General features: G+C 48.2%; 27 non-coding genes across 27 annotated transcripts; all 27 read right to left on the bottom strand.

Moving 5' to 3' along the window:
- Window positions 1–84: 84 nt before the first annotated feature.
- On the bottom strand, window positions 85–203 carry LOC123126638 (5S ribosomal RNA). Its single transcript, XR_006461870.1, has one exon. It is a non-coding gene; the product is annotated as a 5S ribosomal RNA (ribosomal RNA).
- Window positions 204–573: 370 nt separating this feature from the next.
- LOC123126348 (5S ribosomal RNA) lies at window positions 574–692 on the bottom strand. Its single transcript, XR_006461638.1, has one exon. It is a non-coding gene; the product is annotated as a 5S ribosomal RNA (ribosomal RNA).
- Window positions 693–1,061: 369 nt separating this feature from the next.
- On the bottom strand, window positions 1,062–1,180 carry LOC123126644 (5S ribosomal RNA). Its single transcript, XR_006461876.1, has one exon. It is a non-coding gene; the product is annotated as a 5S ribosomal RNA (ribosomal RNA).
- An 811-nt stretch (window positions 1,181–1,991) lies between these two features.
- On the bottom strand, window positions 1,992–2,110 carry LOC123126551 (5S ribosomal RNA). The gene has a single exon (XR_006461788.1). It is a non-coding gene; the product is annotated as a 5S ribosomal RNA (ribosomal RNA).
- Window positions 2,111–2,479: 369 nt separating this feature from the next.
- LOC123126549 (5S ribosomal RNA) lies at window positions 2,480–2,598 on the bottom strand. The gene has a single exon (XR_006461786.1). It is a non-coding gene; the product is annotated as a 5S ribosomal RNA (ribosomal RNA).
- A 370-nt stretch (window positions 2,599–2,968) lies between these two features.
- On the bottom strand, window positions 2,969–3,087 carry LOC123126402 (5S ribosomal RNA). The gene has a single exon (XR_006461657.1). It is a non-coding gene; the product is annotated as a 5S ribosomal RNA (ribosomal RNA).
- Window positions 3,088–3,456: 369 nt separating this feature from the next.
- LOC123126709 (5S ribosomal RNA) lies at window positions 3,457–3,575 on the bottom strand. The gene has a single exon (XR_006461934.1). It is a non-coding gene; the product is annotated as a 5S ribosomal RNA (ribosomal RNA).
- A 370-nt stretch (window positions 3,576–3,945) lies between these two features.
- LOC123126637 (5S ribosomal RNA) lies at window positions 3,946–4,064 on the bottom strand. The gene has a single exon (XR_006461869.1). It is a non-coding gene; the product is annotated as a 5S ribosomal RNA (ribosomal RNA).
- A 370-nt stretch (window positions 4,065–4,434) lies between these two features.
- On the bottom strand, window positions 4,435–4,553 carry LOC123126548 (5S ribosomal RNA). The gene has a single exon (XR_006461785.1). It is a non-coding gene; the product is annotated as a 5S ribosomal RNA (ribosomal RNA).
- Window positions 4,554–4,922: 369 nt separating this feature from the next.
- Window positions 4,923–5,041, bottom strand: LOC123126767 (5S ribosomal RNA). Its single transcript, XR_006461989.1, has one exon. It is a non-coding gene; the product is annotated as a 5S ribosomal RNA (ribosomal RNA).
- A 511-nt stretch (window positions 5,042–5,552) lies between these two features.
- LOC123126680 (5S ribosomal RNA) lies at window positions 5,553–5,671 on the bottom strand. The gene has a single exon (XR_006461908.1). It is a non-coding gene; the product is annotated as a 5S ribosomal RNA (ribosomal RNA).
- A 368-nt stretch (window positions 5,672–6,039) lies between these two features.
- LOC123126731 (5S ribosomal RNA) lies at window positions 6,040–6,158 on the bottom strand. The gene has a single exon (XR_006461956.1). It is a non-coding gene; the product is annotated as a 5S ribosomal RNA (ribosomal RNA).
- A 370-nt stretch (window positions 6,159–6,528) lies between these two features.
- LOC123126547 (5S ribosomal RNA) lies at window positions 6,529–6,647 on the bottom strand. Its single transcript, XR_006461784.1, has one exon. It is a non-coding gene; the product is annotated as a 5S ribosomal RNA (ribosomal RNA).
- A 369-nt stretch (window positions 6,648–7,016) lies between these two features.
- On the bottom strand, window positions 7,017–7,135 carry LOC123126766 (5S ribosomal RNA). Its single transcript, XR_006461988.1, has one exon. It is a non-coding gene; the product is annotated as a 5S ribosomal RNA (ribosomal RNA).
- A 369-nt stretch (window positions 7,136–7,504) lies between these two features.
- On the bottom strand, window positions 7,505–7,623 carry LOC123126546 (5S ribosomal RNA). Its single transcript, XR_006461783.1, has one exon. It is a non-coding gene; the product is annotated as a 5S ribosomal RNA (ribosomal RNA).
- A 370-nt stretch (window positions 7,624–7,993) lies between these two features.
- On the bottom strand, window positions 7,994–8,112 carry LOC123126765 (5S ribosomal RNA). The gene has a single exon (XR_006461987.1). It is a non-coding gene; the product is annotated as a 5S ribosomal RNA (ribosomal RNA).
- Window positions 8,113–8,894: 782 nt separating this feature from the next.
- LOC123126708 (5S ribosomal RNA) lies at window positions 8,895–9,013 on the bottom strand. The gene has a single exon (XR_006461933.1). It is a non-coding gene; the product is annotated as a 5S ribosomal RNA (ribosomal RNA).
- Window positions 9,014–9,383: 370 nt separating this feature from the next.
- On the bottom strand, window positions 9,384–9,502 carry LOC123126633 (5S ribosomal RNA). Its single transcript, XR_006461865.1, has one exon. It is a non-coding gene; the product is annotated as a 5S ribosomal RNA (ribosomal RNA).
- A 371-nt stretch (window positions 9,503–9,873) lies between these two features.
- LOC123126760 (5S ribosomal RNA) lies at window positions 9,874–9,992 on the bottom strand. The gene has a single exon (XR_006461985.1). It is a non-coding gene; the product is annotated as a 5S ribosomal RNA (ribosomal RNA).
- A 370-nt stretch (window positions 9,993–10,362) lies between these two features.
- On the bottom strand, window positions 10,363–10,481 carry LOC123126582 (5S ribosomal RNA). Its single transcript, XR_006461817.1, has one exon. It is a non-coding gene; the product is annotated as a 5S ribosomal RNA (ribosomal RNA).
- Window positions 10,482–10,851: 370 nt separating this feature from the next.
- On the bottom strand, window positions 10,852–10,970 carry LOC123126622 (5S ribosomal RNA). The gene has a single exon (XR_006461854.1). It is a non-coding gene; the product is annotated as a 5S ribosomal RNA (ribosomal RNA).
- Window positions 10,971–11,339: 369 nt separating this feature from the next.
- Window positions 11,340–11,458, bottom strand: LOC123126749 (5S ribosomal RNA). Its single transcript, XR_006461974.1, has one exon. It is a non-coding gene; the product is annotated as a 5S ribosomal RNA (ribosomal RNA).
- Window positions 11,459–11,828: 370 nt separating this feature from the next.
- LOC123126617 (5S ribosomal RNA) lies at window positions 11,829–11,947 on the bottom strand. Its single transcript, XR_006461850.1, has one exon. It is a non-coding gene; the product is annotated as a 5S ribosomal RNA (ribosomal RNA).
- Window positions 11,948–12,316: 369 nt separating this feature from the next.
- Window positions 12,317–12,435, bottom strand: LOC123126738 (5S ribosomal RNA). The gene has a single exon (XR_006461962.1). It is a non-coding gene; the product is annotated as a 5S ribosomal RNA (ribosomal RNA).
- Window positions 12,436–12,804: 369 nt separating this feature from the next.
- Window positions 12,805–12,923, bottom strand: LOC123126545 (5S ribosomal RNA). The gene has a single exon (XR_006461782.1). It is a non-coding gene; the product is annotated as a 5S ribosomal RNA (ribosomal RNA).
- An 801-nt stretch (window positions 12,924–13,724) lies between these two features.
- Window positions 13,725–13,843, bottom strand: LOC123126544 (5S ribosomal RNA). Its single transcript, XR_006461781.1, has one exon. It is a non-coding gene; the product is annotated as a 5S ribosomal RNA (ribosomal RNA).
- A 369-nt stretch (window positions 13,844–14,212) lies between these two features.
- On the bottom strand, window positions 14,213–14,331 carry LOC123126575 (5S ribosomal RNA). Its single transcript, XR_006461810.1, has one exon. It is a non-coding gene; the product is annotated as a 5S ribosomal RNA (ribosomal RNA).
- Window positions 14,332–17,949: the final 3,618 nt, after the last annotated feature.

Here is a 17,949-nt window from a genome sequence, read left to right as displayed (position 1 = left end):
AATGTCAAAAATAATATAACGGGGTTAATATATATCGCGCACATGTGATATGTTTGTCATGAGGCGCAAAAAATAATTAAAAAGGGAATGCAACACGAGGACTTCCCAGGAGGTCACCCATCCTAGTACTACTCTCGCCCAAGCACGCTTAACTTCGGTGTTCTGATGGGATCCGATGCTTTAGTGCTGGTATGATCGCATCCAACATGTTACCCCCGCCTTCGTCCCTTATGCTTGCCACTCCCAGGTCCACTGCAAAGATGATTGTCATTCTTACTACCATTACAACCGTTGCCTAATAATGGATAATGCCCTATATATACTACTTACTCCCCCCCTCAAACACGGAGACGAGTTTACCACGGTTTCCACCCCTCCCTCTATACCGCAGCAACACGTATTTTTTTACCCCTTTCAGAACGCGCTCCTCGCGCCACAAAGCCGCCTCTAGACGCGTGACCAATGAGCAGCGAGCTAAAACATATCGCAAATGTCAAAAATAATATAACGGGGTTAATATATATCGCGCACATGTGATATGTTTGTCATGAGGCGCAAAAAATAATTAAAAAGGGAATGCAACACGAGGACTTCCCAGGAGGTCACCCATCCTAGTACTACCCTCGCCCAAGCACGCTTAACTTCGGAGTTCTGATGGGATCCGGTGCTTTAGTGCTGGTATGATCGCATCCAACATGTTACCCCGCCTTCGTCCCTTATGCTTGCCACTCCCAGGTCCACTGCAAAGATGATTGTCATTCTTACTACCATTACAACCGTTGCCTAATAATGGATAATGCCCTATATATACTACTTACCCCCCCCCTCAAACACGGAGACGAGTTTACCACGGTTTCCACCCCTCCCTCTATACCCCAGCAACACGTATTTTTTTACCCCTTTCAGAACGCGCTCCTCGCGCCACAAAGCCGCCTCTAGACGCGTGACCAATGAGCAGCGAGCTAAAACATATCGCAAATGTCAAAAATAATATAACGGGGTTAATATATATTGCGCACATGTGATATGTTTGTCATGAGGCGCGAAAAATAATTAAAAAGGGAATGCAACACGAGGACTTCCCAGGAGGTCACCCATCCAAGTACTACTCTCGCCCAAGCACGCTTAACTTCGGAGTTCTGATGGGATCCGGTGCTTTAGTGCTGGTATGATCGCATCCAACATGTTACCCCCGCCTTCGTCCCTTATGCTTGCCACTCCCAGGTCCACTGCAATGATGGTTATCATTCTTACTACCATTACAACCGTTGACTAATAATGGATAATGCCCTATATATACTACTTACTCCCCCCCTCAAACACGGAGACGAGTTTACCACGGTTTCCACCCCTCCCTCTATACCGCAGCAACACGTATTTTTTTACCCCTTTCAGAACGCGCTCCTCGCGCCACAAAGCCGCCTCTAGACGCGTGACCAATGAGCAGCGAGCTAAAACATATCGCAAATGTCAAAAATAATATAACGGGGTTAATATATATCGCGCACATGTGATATGTTTGTCATGAGGCGCAAAAAATAATTAAAAAGGGAATGCAACACGAGGACTTCCCAGGAGGTCACCCATCCTAGTACTACTCTCGCCCAAGCACGCTTAACTTCGGTGTTTACCCCCGCCTTCGTCCCTTATGCTTGCCACTCCCAGGTCCACTGCAAAGATGATTGTCATTCTTACTACCATTACAACCGTTGCCTAATAATGGATAATGCCCTATATATACTACTTACTCCCCCCCTCAAACACGGAGACGAGTTTACCACGGTTTCCACCCCTCCCTCTATACCGCAGCAACACGTATTTTTTTACCCCTTTCAGAACACGCTCCTCGCGCCACAAAGCCGCCTCTAGACGCGTGACCAATGAGCAGCGAGCTAAAACATATCGCAAATGTCAAAAATAATATAACGGGGTTAATATATACCGCGCACATGTGATATGTTTGTCATGAGGCGCCAAAAATAATTAAAAAGGGAATGCAACACGAGGACTTCCCAGGAGGTCACACATCCTAGTACTACCCTCGCCCAAGCACGCTTAACTTCGGAGTTCTGATGGGATCCGGTGCTTTAGTGCTGGTATGATCGCATCCAACATGTTACCCCCGCCTTCGTCCCTTATGCTTGCCACTCCCAGGTCCACTGCAAAGATGATTGTCATTCTTACTACCATTACAACCGTTGCCTAATAATGGATAATGCCCTATATATACTACTTACTCCCCCCTCAAACACGGAGACGAGTTTACCACGGTTTCCACCCCTCCCTCTATACCGCAGCAACACGTATTTTTTTACCCCTTTCAGAACGCGCTCCTCGCGCCACAAAGCCGCCTCTAGACGCGTGACCAATGAGCAGCGAGCTAAAACATATCGCAAATGTCAAAAATAATATAACGGGGTTAATATATACCGCGCACATGTGATATGTTTGTCATGAGGCGCCAAAAATAATTAAAAAGGGAATGCAACACGAGGACTTCCCAGGAGGTCACACATCCTAGTACTACCCTCGCCCAAGCACGCTTAACTTCGGAGTTCTGATGGGATCCGGTGCTTTAGTGCTGGTATGATCGCATCCAACATGTTACCCCCGCCTTCGTCCCTTATGCTTGCCACTCCCAGGTCCACTGCAAAGATGATTGTCATTCTTACTACCATTACAACCGTTGCCTAATAATGGATAATGCCCTATATATACTACTTACTCCCCCCCTCAAACACGGAGACGAGTTTACCACGGTTTCCACCCCTCCCGCTATACCGCAGCAACACGTATTTTTTTACCCCTTTCAGAACGCGCTCCTCGCGCCAAAAAGCCGCCTCTAGACGCGTGACCAATGAGCAGCGAGCTAAAACATATCGCAAATGTCAAAAATAATATAACGGGGTTAATATATAGCGCGCACATGTGATATGTTTGTCATGAGGCGCAAAAAATAATTAAAAAGGGAATGCAACACGAGGACTTCCCAGGAGGTCACCCATCCTAGTACTATTCTCGCCCAAGCACGCTTAACTTCGGAGTTCTGATGGGATCCGGTGCTTTAGTGCTGGTATGATCACATCCAACATGTTACCCCCGCCTTCGTCCCTTATGCTTGCCACTCCCAGGTCCACTGCAAAGATGATTGTCATTCTTACTACCATTACAACCGTTGCCTAATAATGGATAATGCCCTATATATACTACTTACCCCCCCCTCAAACACGGAGACGAGTTTACCACGGTTTCCACCCCTCCCTCTATACCGCAGCAACACGTATTTTTTTACCCCTTTCAGAACGCGCTCCTCGCGCCACAAAGCCGCCTCTAGACGCGTGACCAATGAGCAGCGAGCTAAAACATATCGCAAATCTCAAAAATAATATAACGGGGTTAATATATATTGCGCACATGTGATATGTTTGTAATGAGGCGCAAAAAATAATTAAAAAGGGAATGCAACACGAGGACTTCCCAAGAGGTCACCCATCCAAGTACTACTCTCGCCCAAGCACGCTTAACTTCGTAGTTCTGATGGGATCCGGTGCTTTAGTGCTTGTATGATTGCATCCAACATGTTACCCCCGCCTTCGTCCCTTATGCTTGCCACTCCCAGGTCCACTGCAAAGATGATTGTCATTCTTACTACCATTACAACCGTTGCCTAATAATGGATAATGCCCTATATATACTACTTACTCCCCCCCTCAAACACGCAGACGAGTTTACCACGGTTTCCACCCCTCCCTCTATACCGCAGCAACACGTATTTTTTTACCCCTTTCAGAACGCGCTCCTCGCGCCACAAAGCCGCCTCTAGACGCGTGACCAATGAGCAGCGAGCTAAAACATATCGCCAATGTCAAAAATAATATAACGGGGTTAATATATATCGCGCACATGTGATATGTTTGTCATGAGGCGCAAAAAATAATTAAAAAGGGAATGCAACACGAGGACTTCCCAGGAGGTCACCCATCCTAGTACTACTCTCGCCCAAGCACGCTTAACTTCGGTGTTCTGATGGGATCCGATGCTTTAGTGCTGGTATGATCGCATCCAACATGTTACCCCCGCCTTCGTCCCTTATGCTTGCCACTCCCAGGTCCACTGCAAAGATGATTGTCATTCTTACTACCATTACAACCGTTGCCTAATAATGGATAATGCCCTATATATACTACTTACTCCCCCCCTCAAACACGGAGACGAGTTTACCACGGTTTCCACCCCTCCCTCTATACCGCAGCAACACGTATTTTTTTACCCCTTTCAGAACGCGCTCCTCGCGCCACAAAGCCGCCTCTAGACGCGTGACCAATGAGCAGCGAGCTAAAACATATCGCAAATGTCAAAAATAATATAACGGGGTTAATATATACCGCGCACATGTGATATGTTTGTCATGAGGCGCCAAAAATAATTAAAAAGGGAATGCAACACGAGGACTTCCCAGGAGGTCACACATCCTAGTACTACCCTCGCCCAAGCACGCTTAACTTCGGAGTTCTGATGGGATCCGGTGCTTTAGTGCTGGTATGATCGCATCCAACATGTTACCCCTGCCTTCGTCCCTTATGCTTGCCACTCCCAGGTCCACTGCAAAGATGATTGTCATTCTTACTACCATTACAACCGTTGCCTAATAATGGATAATGCCCTATATATACTACTTACTCCCCCCTCAAACACGGAGACGAGTTTACCACGGTTTCCACCCGTCCCTCTATACCGCAGCAACACGTATTTTTTTACCGCTTTCAGAACGCGCTCCTCGCGCCACAAAGCCGCCTCTAGACGCGTGACCAATGAGCAGCGAGCTGAAACATATCGCAAATGTCAAAAATAATATAACGGGGTTAATATATATCGCGCACATGTGATATGTTTGTCATGAGGCGCAAAAAATAATTAAAAAGGGAATGCAACACGAGGACTTCCCAGGAGGTCACCCATCCTAGTACTATTCTCGCCCAAGCACGCTTAACTTCGGAGTTCTGATGGGATCCGGTGCTTTAGTGCTGGTATGATCGCATCCAACATGTTACCCCCGCCTTCGTCCCTTATGCTTGCCACTCCCAGGTCCACTACAAAGATGATTGTCATTCTTACTACCATTACAACCGTTGCCTAATAATGGATAATGCCCTATATATACTACTTACCCCCCCCCCTCAAACACGGAGACAAGTTTACCACGGTTTCCACCCCTCCCTTTATACCGCAACAACATGTATTTTTTTACCCCTTTCAGAACGCGCTCCTCGCGCCACACAGCCGCCTCTAGACGCGTGACCAATGAGCAGCGAGCTAAAACATATCGCAAATGTCAAAAATAATATAACGGGGTTAATATATATCGCGCAAACACATGTATTTTTTTACCCCTTTCAGAACGCGCTCCTCGCGCCACACAGCCGCCTCTAGACGCGTGACCAATGAGCAGCGAGCTAAAACATATCGCAAATGTCAAAAATAATATAACGGGGTTAATATATATCGCGCACATGTGATATGTTTGTCATGAGGCGCAAAAAATAATTAAAAAGGGAATGCAACACGAGGACTTCCCAGGAGGTCACCCATCCTAGTACTACTCTCGGCCAAGCACGCTTAACTTCGGAGTTCTGATGGGATCCGGTGCTTTTGTGCTGCTATGATCGCATCCAACATGTTACCCCCGCCTTCGTCCCTTATGCTTGCCACTCTCAGGTCCACTTCAAAGATGATTGTCATTCTTACTACCATTACAACCGTTGCCTAATAATGGATAATGCCCTATATATACTACTTACCCCCCCTCAAACACGGAGACGAGTTTACCACGGTTTCCACCCCTCCCTCTATACCGCAGCAACACGTATTTTTTTACCCCTTTCAGAACGCGCTCCTCGCGCCACAAAGCCGCCTCTAGACACGTGACCAATGAGCAGCGAGCTAAAACATATCGCAAATGTCAAAAATAATATAACGGGGTTAATATATATCGCGCCCATGTGATATGTTTGTCATGAGGCGCAAAAAATAATTAAAAAGGGAATGCAACACAAGGACTTCCCAGGAGGTCACCCATCCTAGTACTACTCTCGCCCAAGCATGCTTAACTTCGGTGTTCCGATGGGATCCGATGCTTTAGTGCTGGTATGATCGCATCCAACATGTTACCCCCGCCTTCGTCCCTTATGCTTGCCACTCCCAGGTCCACTGCAAAGATGATTGTCATTCTTACTACCATTACAACCGTTGCCTAATAATGGATAATGCCCTATATATACTACTTACTCCCCCCCTCAAACACGGAGACGAGTTTACCACGGTTTCCACCCCTCCCTCTATACCGCAGCAACACGTATTTTTTTACCCCTTTCAGAACGCGCTCCTCGCGCCACAAAGCCGCCTCTAGACGCGTGACCAATGAGCAGCGAGCTAAAACATATCGCAAATGTCAAAAATAATATAATGGGGTTAATATATACCGCGCACATGTGATATGTTTGTCATGAGGCGCCAAAAATAATTAAAAAGGGAATGCAACACGAGGACTTCCCAGGAGGTCACACATCCTAGTACTACCCTCGCCCAAGCACGCTTAACTTCGGAGTTCTGATGGGATCCGGTGCTTTAGTGCTGGTATGATCGCATCCAACATGTTACCCCCGCCTTCGTCCCTTATGCTTGCCACTCCCAGGTCCACTGCAAAGATGATTGTCATTCTTACTACCATTACAACCGTTGCCTAATAATGGATAATGCCCTATATATACTACTTACTCCCCCCTCAAACACGGAGACGAGTTTACCACGGTTTCCACCCCTCCCTCTATACCGCAGCAACACGTATTTTATTACCCCTTTCAGAACGCGCTCCTCGCGCCACAAAGCCGCCTCTAGACGCGTGACCAATGAGCAGCGAGCTAAAACATATCGCAAATGTCAAAAATAATATAACGGGGTTAATATATATCGCGCACATGTGATATGTTTGTCATGAGGCGCAAAAAATAATTAAAAAGGGAATGCAACACGAGGACTTCCCAGGAGGTCACCCATCCTAGTACTATTCTCGCCCAAGCACGCTTAACTTCGGAGTTCTGATGGGATCCGGTGCTTTAGTGCTGGTATGATCGCATCCAACATGTTACCCCCGCCTTCGTCCCTTATGCTTGCCACTCCCAGGTCCACTGCAAAGATGATTGTCATTCTTACTACCATTACAACCGTTGCCTAATAATGGATAATGCCCTATATATACTACTTACTCCCCCCCTCAAACACGGAGACGAGTTTACCACGGTTTCCACCCCTCCCTCTATACCGCAGCAACACGTATTTTTTACCCCTTTCAGAACGCGCTCCTCGCGCCACAAAGCCGCCTCTAGACGCGTGACCAATGAGCAGCGAGCTAAAACATATCGCAAATGTCAAAAATAATATAACGGGGTTAATATATACCGCGCACATGTGATATGTTTGTCATGAGGCGCCAAAAATAATTAAAAAGGGAATGCAACACGAGGACTTCCCAGGAGGTCACACATCCTAGTACTACCCTCGCCCAAGCACGCTTAACTTCGGAGTTCTGATGGGATCCGGTGCTTTAGTGCTGGTATGATCGCATCCAACATGTTACCCCCGCCTTCGTCCCTTATGCTTGCCACTCCCAGGTCCACTGCAAAGATGATTGTCATTCTTACTACCATTACAACCGTTGCCTAATAATGGATAATGCCCTATATATACTACTTACTCCCCCCCTCAAACACGGAGACGAGTTTACCACGGTTTCCACCCCTCCCTCTATACCGCAGCAACACGTATTTTTTTACCCCTTTCAGAACGCGCTCCTCGCGCCACAAAGCCGCCTCTAGACGCGTGACCAATGAGCAGCGAGCTAAAACATATCGCAAATGTCAAAAATAATATAACGGGGTTAATATATATCGCGCACATGTGATATGTTTGTCTTGAGGCGCAAAAAATAATTAAAAAGGGAATGCAACACGAGGACTTCCCAGGAGGTCACCCATCCTAGTACTATTCTCGCCCAAGCACGCTTAACTTCGGAGTTCTGATGGGATCCGGTGCTTTAGTGCTGGTATGATCGCATCCAACATGTTACCCCCGCCTTCGTCCCTTATGCTTGCCACTCCCAGGTCCACTGCAAAGATGATTGTCATTCTTACTACCATTACAACCGTTGCCTAATAATGGATAATGCCCTATATATACTACTTACTCCCCCCCCTCAAACACGGAGATGAGTTTACCACGGTTTCCACCCCTCCCTCTATACCGCAGCAACACGTATTTTTTTACCCCTTTCAGAACGCGCTCCTCGCGCCACACAGCCTCCTCTAGACGCGTGACCAATGAACAGCGAGCTAAAACATATCGCAAATGTCAAAAATAATATAACGGGGTTAATATATATCGCGCACATGTGATATGTTTGTCATGAGGCACGCTTAACTTCGGAGTTCTGATGGGATCCGGTGCTTTAGTGCTGGTATGATCGCATCCAACATGTTACCCCCGCCTTCGTCCCTTATGCTTGCCACTCCCAGGTCCACTGCAAAGATGATTGTCATTCTTACTACCATTACAACCGTTGCCTAATAATGGATAATGCCCTATATATACTACTTACTCCCCCCCCTCAAACACGGAGACGAGTTTACCACGGTTTCCACCCCTCCCTCTATACCGCAGCAACACGTATTTTTTTACCCCTTTCAGAACGCGCTCCTCGCGCCACAAAGCCGCCTCTAGACGCGTGACCAATGAGCAGCGAGCTAAAACATATCGCAAATGTCAAAAATAATATAACGGGGTTAATATATATTGCGCACATGTGATATGTTTGTCATGAGGCGCAAAAAATAATTAAAAAGGGAATGCAACACGAGGACTTCCCAAGAGGTCACCCATCCAAGTACTACTCTCGCCCAAGCACGCTTAACTTCGTAGTTCTGATGGGATCCGGTGCTTTAGTGCTTGTATGATTGCATCCAACATGTTACCCCCGCCTTCGTCCCTTATGCTTGCCACTCCCAGGTCCACTGCAAAGATGATTGTCATTCTTACTACCATTACAACCGTTGCCTAATAATGGATAATGCCCTATATATACTACTTACTCCCCCCCTCAAACACGCAGACGAGTTTACCACGGTTTCCACCCCTCCCTCTATACCGCAGCAACATGTATTTTTTTACCCCTTTCAGAACGCGCTCCTCGCGCCACAAAGCCGCCTCTAGACGCGTGACCAATGAGCAGCGAGCTAAAACATATCGCAAATGTCAAAAATAATATAACGGGGTTAATATATATTGCGCACATGTGATATGTTTGTCATGAGGCGCAAAAAATAATTAAAAAGGGAATGCAACACGAGGACTTCCCAGGAGGTCACCCATCCAAGTACTACTCTCGCCCAAGCACGCTTAACTTCGGAGTTCTGATGGGATCCGGTGCTTTAGTGCTGGTATGATCGCATCCAACATGTTACCCCCGCCTTCGTCCCTTATGCTTGCCACTCCCAGATCCACTGCAAAGATGATTGTCATTCTTACTACCATTACAACCGTTGCCTAATAATGGATAATGCCCTATATATACTACTTACTCCCCCCCCTCAAACACGGAGACGAGTTTACCACGGTTTCCACCCCTCCCTCTATACCGCAGCAACACGTATTTTTTTACCCCTTCCAGAACGCGCTCCTCGCGCCACAAAGCCGCCTCTAGACGCGTGACCAATGAGCAGCGAGCTAAAACATATCGCAAATGTCAAAAATAATATAACGGGGTTAATATATATCGCGCACATGTGATATGTTTGTCATGAGGCGCAAAAAATAATTAAAAAGGGAATGCAACACGAGGACTTCCCAGGAGGTCACCCATCCTAGTACTATTCTCGCCCAAGCACGCTTAACTTCGGAGTTCTGATGGGATCCGGTGCTTTAGTGCTGGTATGATCGCATCCAACATGTTACCCCCGCCTTCGTCCCTTATGCTTGCCACTCCCAGGTCCACTACAAAGATGATTGTCATTCTTACTACCATTACAACCGTTGCCTAATAATGGAAAATTCCCTATATATACTACTTACTCCCCCCCTCAAACACGGAGACGAGTTTACCACGGTTTCCACCCCTCCCTCTATACCGCAGCAACACGTATTTTTTTACCCCTTTCAGAACGCGCTCCTCGCGCCACAAAGCCGCCTCTAGACGCGTGACCAATGAGCAGCGAGCTAAAACATATCGCAAATGTCAAAAATAATATAACGGGGTTAATATATACCGCGCACATGTGATATGTTTGTCATGAGGCGCCAAAAATAATTAAAAAGGGAATGCAACACGAGGACTTCCCAGGAGGTCACACATCTTAGTACTACCCTCGCCCAAGCACGCTTAACTTCGGAGTTCTGATGGGATCCGGTGCTTTAGTGCTGGTATGATCGCATCCAACATGTTACCCCCGCCTTCGTCCCTTATGCTTGCCACTCCCAGGTCCACTGCAAAGATGATTGTCATTCTTACTACCATTACAACCGTTGCCTAATAATGGATAATGCCCTATATATACTACTTACCCCCCCCCTCAAACACGGAGACGAGTTTACCACGGTTTCCACCCCTCCCTCTATACCCCAGCAACACGTATTTTTTTACCCCTTTCAGAACGCGCTCCTCGCGCCACAAAGCCGCCTCTAGACGCGTGACCAATGAGCAGCGAGCTAAAACATATCGCAAATGTCAAAAATAATATAACGGGGTTAATATATATTGCGCACATGTGATATGTTTGTCATGAGGCGCAAAAAATAATTAAAAAGGGAATGCAACACGAGGACTTCCCAGGAGGTCACCCATCCAAGTACTACTCTCGCCCAAGCACGCTTAACTTCGGAGTTCTGATGGGATCCGGTGCTTTAGTGCTGGTATGATCGCATCCAACATGTTACCCCCGCCTTCGTCCCTTATGCTTGCCACTCCCAGGTCCACTGCAAAGATGATTGTCATTCTTACTACCATTACAACCGTTGCCTAATAATGGATAATGCCCTATATATACTACTTACTCCCCCCTCAAACACGGAGACGAGTTTACCACGGTTTCCACCCCTCCCTCTATACCGCAGCAACACGTATTTTATTACCCCTTTCAGAACGCGCTCCTCGCGCCACAAAGCCGCCTCTAGACGCGTGACCAATGAGCAGCGAGCTAAAACATATCGCAAATGTCAAAAATAATATAACGGGGTTAATATATATCGCGCACATGTGATATGTTTGTCATGAGGCGCAAAAAATAATTAAAAAGGGAATGCAACACGAGGACTTCCCAGGAGGTCACCCATCCTAGTACTATTCTCGCCCAAGCACGCTTAACTTCGGAGTTCTGATGGGATCCGGTGCTTTAGTGCTGGTATGATCGCATCCAACATGTTACCCCCGCCTTCGTCCCTTATGCTTGCCACTCCCAGGTCCACTGCAAAGATGATTGTCATTCTTACTACCATTACAACCGTTGCCTAATAATGGATAATGCCCTATATATACTACTTACTCCCCCCCTCAAACACGGAGACGAGTTTACCACGGTTTCCACCCCTCCCTCTATACCGCAGCAACACGTAATTTTTTACCCCTTTCAGAACGCGCTCCTCGCGCCACAAAGCCGCCTCTAGACGCGTGACCAATGAGCAGCGAGCTAAAACATATCGCAAATGTCAAAAATAATATAACGGGGTTAATATATACCGCGCACATGTGATATGTTTGTCATGAGGCGCCAAAAATAATTAAAAAGGGAATGCAACACGAGGACTTCCCAGGAGGTCACACATCCTAGTACTACCCTCGCCCAAGCACGCTTAACTTTGGAGTTCTGATGGGATCCGGTGCTTTAGTGCTGGTATGATCGCATCCAACATGTTACCCCCGCCTTCGTCCCTTATGCTTGCCACTCCCAGGTCCACTGCAAAGATGATTGTCATTCTTACTACCATTACAACCGTTGCCTAATAATGGATAATGCCCTATATATACTACTTACTCCCCCCTCAAACACGGAGACGAGTTTACCACGGTTTCCACCCCTCCCTCTATACCGCAGCAACACGTATTTTATTACCCCTTTCAGAACGCGCTCCTCGCGCCACAAAGCCGCCTCTAGACGCGTGACCAATGAGCAGCGAGCTAAAACATATCGCAAATGTCAAAAATAATATAACGGGGTTAATATATATCGCGCACATGTGATATGTTTGTCATGAGGCGCAAAAAATAATTAAAAAGGGAATGCAACACGAGGACTTCCCAGGAGGTCACCCATCCTAGTACTATTCTCGCCCAAGCACGCTTAACTTCGGAGTTCTGATGGGATCCGGTGCTTTAGTGCTGGTATGATCGCATCCAACATGTTACCCCCGCCTTCGTCCCTTATGCTTGCCACTCCCAGGTCCACTGCAAAGATGATTGTCATTCTTACTACCATTACAACCGTTGCCTAATAATGGATAATGCCCTATATATACTACTTACTCCCCCCCTCAAACACGGAGACGAGTTTACCACGGTTTCCACCCCTCCCTCTATACCGCAGCAACACGTATTTTTTACCCCTTTCAGAACGCGCTCCTCGCGCCACAAAGCCGCCTCTAGACGCGTGACCAATGAGCAGCGAGCTAAAACATATCGCAAATGTCAAAAATAATATAACGGGGTTAATATATACCGCGCACATGTGATATGTTTGTCATGAGGCGCCAAAAATAATTAAAAAGGGAATGCAACACGAGGACTTCCCAGGAGGTCACACATCCTAGTACTACCCTCGCCCAAGCACGCTTAACTTCGGAGTTCTGATGGGATCCGGTGCTTTAGTGCTGGTATGATCGCATCCAACATGTTACCCCCGCCTTCGTCCCTTATGCTTGCCACTCCCAGGTCCACTGCAAAGATGATTGTCATTCTTACTACCATTACAACCGTTGCCTAATAATGGATAATGCCCTATATATACTACTTACTCCCCCCTCAAACACGGAGACGAGTTTACCACGGTTTCCACCCCTCCCTCTATACCGCAGCAACACGTATTTTTTTACCCCTTTCAGAACGCGCTCCTCGCGCCACAAAGCCGCCTCTAGACGCGTGACCAATGAGCAGCGAGCTAAAACATATCGCAAATGTCAAAAATAATATAACGGGGTTAATATATATCGCGCACATGTGATATGTTTGTCATGAGGCGCAAAAAATAATTAAAAAGGGAATGCAACACGAGGACTTCCCTGATGGGATCCGGTGCTTTAGTGCTGGTATGATCGCATCCAACATGTTACCCCCGCCTTCGTCCCTTATGCTTGCCACTCCCAGGTTCACTGCAAAGATGATTGTCATTCTTACTACCATTACAACCATTGCCTAATAATGGATAATGCCCTATATATACTACTTACTCCCCCCCTCAAACACGGAGACGAGTTTACCACGGTTTCCACCCCTCCCTCTATACCGCAGCAACACGTATTTTTTACCCCTTTCAGAACGCGCTCCTCGCGCCACACAGCCGCCTCTAGACGCGTGACCAATGAGCAGCGAGCTAAAACATATCGCAAATGTCAAAAATAATATAACGGGGTTAATATATACCGCGCACATGTGATATGTTTGTCATGAGGCACCAAAAATAATTAAAAAGGGAATGCAACACGAGGACTTCCCAGGAGGTCACACATCCTAGTACTACCCTCGCCCAAGCACGCTTAACTTCGGAGTTCTGATGGGATCCGGTGCTTTAGTGCTGGTATGATCGCATCCAACATGTTACCCCCGCCTTCGTCCCTTATGCTTGCCACTCCCAGGTCCACTGCAAAGATGATTGTCATTCTTACTACCATTACAACCGTTGCCTAATAATGGATAATGCCCTATATATACTACTTACTCCCCCCCTCAAACACGGAGACGAGTTTACCACGGTTTCCACCCTCCCTCTATACCGCAGCAACACGTATTTTTTTACCCCTTTCAGAACGCGCTCCTCGCGCCACACAGCCTCCTCTAGACGCGTGACCAATGAGCAGCGAGCTAAAACATATCGTAAATGTCAAAAATAATATAACGGGGTTAATATATATCGCGCACATGTGATATGTTTGTCATGAGGCGCAAAAAATAATTAAAAAGGGAATGCAACACGAGGGCTTCCCAGGAGGTCACCCATCCTAGTACTACTCTCGCCCAAGCACGCTTAACTTCGGAGTTCTGATGGGATCCGGTGCTTTAGTGCTGCTATGATCGCATCCAACATGTTACCCCCGCCTTCGTCCCTTATGCTTGCCACTCCCAGGTCCACTGCAAAGATGATTGTCATTCTTACTACCATTACAACCGTTGCCTACTAATGGATAATGCCCTATATATACTACTTACCCCCCCCCCCTCAAACACGGAGACGAGTTTACCACGGTTTCCACCCCTCCCTTACCACTTTTCCACTAGTCCCATTATTGCCACTTTTCCAGTATTCCCACCCTTGCCACTTTTCCAATAGTCCCATCAATTCCACTTTTCCACTATTCCTACCTTTGCCACTTTTCCACTATTCCCGCCCCATGCCACTTCTCCAATAGTCCCATCATTGCCACTTTTCCACTATTCCCGCCCCATGCCTCTTCTCCAATAGTCCCATCATTGCCACTTTTCCACTATTACCACCCATGCCACCAAGTAGCCGCCGTGATCTTTCTCGCCTCTTGGATCCCCTGCAGGGCGCTTTGGGTTTCCCCCCGGGCATCGCTCGTGGCCTGATGCGCCTTGGTGAGTTCGGATTCTTTCTCCGTTAAACTCTGCTCCAAGGTCTCGCATTTCCTTACGGCCTCTTGCAGCTCCTGCTCAGCTTTAATAACCCTGGCCTCGTGCTTCTCACGAAGAGCCAGATCTGTGGCTGCCTTTTTCTCGGCCTCGGCCACAGCCTTTTTAAGGGCCTCGACTTCGGTCACAATCCCTAGCACAAATCTTGAAGCTTATTTCATACTGAAAATTCATTCGCAATAAACGCGAGCAAGGCTTGTGCATACCTTGTTTATCTCTCAACTGCATTCTCAATTGGCCAAGTTCTTCTTTGCCCCGCTCCAGACTTTGATTCAGTCCGGAGGTCTCCGCAGTACGAGAGGCAGCATCCGCTACAGACGCCTGCTTATAACATAAGAGAAATCGATACCATTCAATGAGCCTTCCTGGGATCATAAATTCGATCCCCTGTCCGGTTCTTTCTTTCACCGAACAGTGTATCAGGGGCTACTATCTATACTATGACACTCTTCGAAAACTCATAAAACATACCTCAAAGCCTCTTATAAGGCTGATACAGGCTTCGTTTAGTCCGCTCTCAGTTGACTGAATCTTCTCAATCACCGCACCCATAAGGGCACGGTGTTCATCAACGATGGAGGCGCTTTTCAGCACCACCAACAAAGCATCCGACACCTCTGGTTGGATAGAGGTCGCCGATGGAACAGGCACGCCCCCTCCAGCCAAGGGAGGCTGCCTGCTTGATTCTGGAGCCGTATAGATCTCCGGAATCGCATCCGGCTGGGAGCCGAACTCAGGATGGCCCCCGCCGTCAGCTCCCATGGGAATCTTTTCCCCCACGTGTCCGGCCCCTGAGGTTTGACCTCCAGGCGCCGCGTTCACGGTCTTTCCCTTTCCTCCTTGGCCGGGGTCCTTCTGGGACGAAGCCTCGGTGTTATGCACCTGTTTGGAGGAAGGGGCCTTTGGGGGCGTCCCGCTCTCCATAGCATTTGAGCTCAGCAAGTCCTCTGATGAGGATTGTTTGGTACGGGACCTCGCTGGACTACAAAAAATATGGCTTAGGTTAAAATACTATGCCATGATAAGTCCGGACGCCTGAAACGTACTCAGATTTTACATACTTACGAGTTCACCAGGGGCTGGGCCCTGGGATCCCATGCCGGGCCGCTGTCGGCGGCGGCAGTGGACTCCTCCGGAAGAGGAGCCTTTCCCCTTTTGGGAAGCTCGGCCTCCAAGTGTACGGAGGCCGTCCTCTTCTTTCTTTCCCCCGCAGGGGATTCATCTTCCTCCTCCTCCTCGTCCTCTTCGGAGGCGGAACGGGCATCAGAGCCTTCGGATATTGTGTCCGAAGTGCCGCGGCGACGAAGGCCGCCCCGGGTCTTTTTGGCCTCCTTCTCGGCCGTCTTCTTTGGCACCTTGTAAGGCGCCAGGACCAGCATCTTCGTCAGAAGTGGGACGGCCGGTTCTTCGGGCAGCGGGGCCGGACAATGGATCCGCTCCGCCTTCTTCGTCTAGCCCTGGGAGAGTTGTATAACGTTAAGCGCTTCCTTTGGGTTACGCAGATAGAAAAGTTTGATGACTTACTGAACTTGCAGGGCCGGACAGTTGGTACCCGCGGTCCTCGGCGGAGTTCGGCCATGATTTGCTGGACTTGAAAAGCACCTTCCAAATGTCCTTGTGCGAGGAGCCGAAAAGCTCTCGCAAGGTTTGGTGCCTGGCCGGATCGAATTCCCATAAATTGCAAGTCCGGTGCTGACAAGGCAAGATCCGGCGAACTAACATCACCTGGACTACATTGACAAGTTCAATGTTCTTGTCCCCCATATCTTTAACGCGTGTTTGGAGCATCGACAGTTCGTCGGACGAGGACCAGTCCAGGCCTTTCTTGACCCAGGATGTAAGCCGCAGGGGGCACCGGATCGGAACTCGGGAGAGGCGGCCTATTCCGTGCCGCACGGCTCGGTGATATAAAACCACTGTTGTTGCCACTCCTTAACAGAATCGTTAAAGGTTCCCGTTGGCCATATGACGTTGGGCATCTTGCTCACCATGGCGCCCCCGCACTTGGCGTGCTCGCCGCCCACCACCTTGGGCTTCACATTAAAAATCTTCAGCCACAAACCGAAGTGCAGCGAGACACGAAGAAAAGCCTCGCACACGACAATGAATGTCGAGATATTGAGGAAGGAATTAGGGGACAAATCGTGGAGATCGATCCCATAGTAATACATGATCCGCGAACGAATGGGTGGAGGGGAAACCCTAGCCCACGGACAAAGTGAGGGAGGAATACGACCCTCTCGTGGAGTTCCGGAGTAGGGATGATTTGTCCCGCCGTCGGGAGACGGTGGCTGATTTTCTTGGCCAGGTACCCGGCCTCCCGAAGCTTTTTGATATCCTTCTCTCGGACGGTAGAGGCCATCCATTTGCCTCCTTCTCCGGATCCGGACATCTTCGGAAGGCCTTTTGTGGGCAGAGAAGATGAACGCTTGGGCGCTGGAGCTTGAGCGGAGGGGAATGAATCGGGAAGTAGAAAGCGTGGGTGCGAAAGGGAGTCCTTATCCCCTTATAAAGGCAGCAGGGATTCTGCGCCTCCCCACTTGCCTGGTAAAACCTCTTATTCTCCAAGCGCCGTAATTAATGGCGCAGTTGGGTTACCCACACCCGTATTAATGAGAATCCCGTGATAAGGGGACACGATCTCTGCTTCGACAAGACGTGCCAAAGAAACCGCCTCGCAATATGTGCAGTGGCTGGTTGTGAAAAATGGTTCGAATAATGACCGGGCCATGGTGTGATGTCATGCTGCAAAATGCGTCAGCAGATTAGATTTGTGGAAATGTTATTTTCTCTACGGTGGTATGTGGGATTTGTTTTGCAGAGCCGGACACTATCCTTGTGTTCAAAATCTTCTATGGAGTATTCGGAGGAGGAACCCGCCTTGCAATGCCGAAGACAATCTGCGCGCCGGACTCGTCGTCATTGAAGCCTGGTTCAGGGGCTACTGAGGGAGTCCTGGATTAGGGGGACTTCTAGAAAAACGAAGGGTACGAGTGCAATATCAATAAGAGAGGGCCGGGGATGTTTGCTTGTCTATGCATGTGCGTGTG

The sequence above is a fragment of the Triticum aestivum genome, chromosome 5D (genome assembly GCF_018294505.1).
Source record: "Triticum aestivum cultivar Chinese Spring chromosome 5D, IWGSC CS RefSeq v2.1, whole genome shotgun sequence".
Lineage (NCBI taxonomy): Eukaryota > Viridiplantae > Streptophyta > Magnoliopsida > Poales > Poaceae > Triticum > Triticum aestivum.
This window is presented reverse-complemented; position numbering and strand designations above follow the sequence as displayed.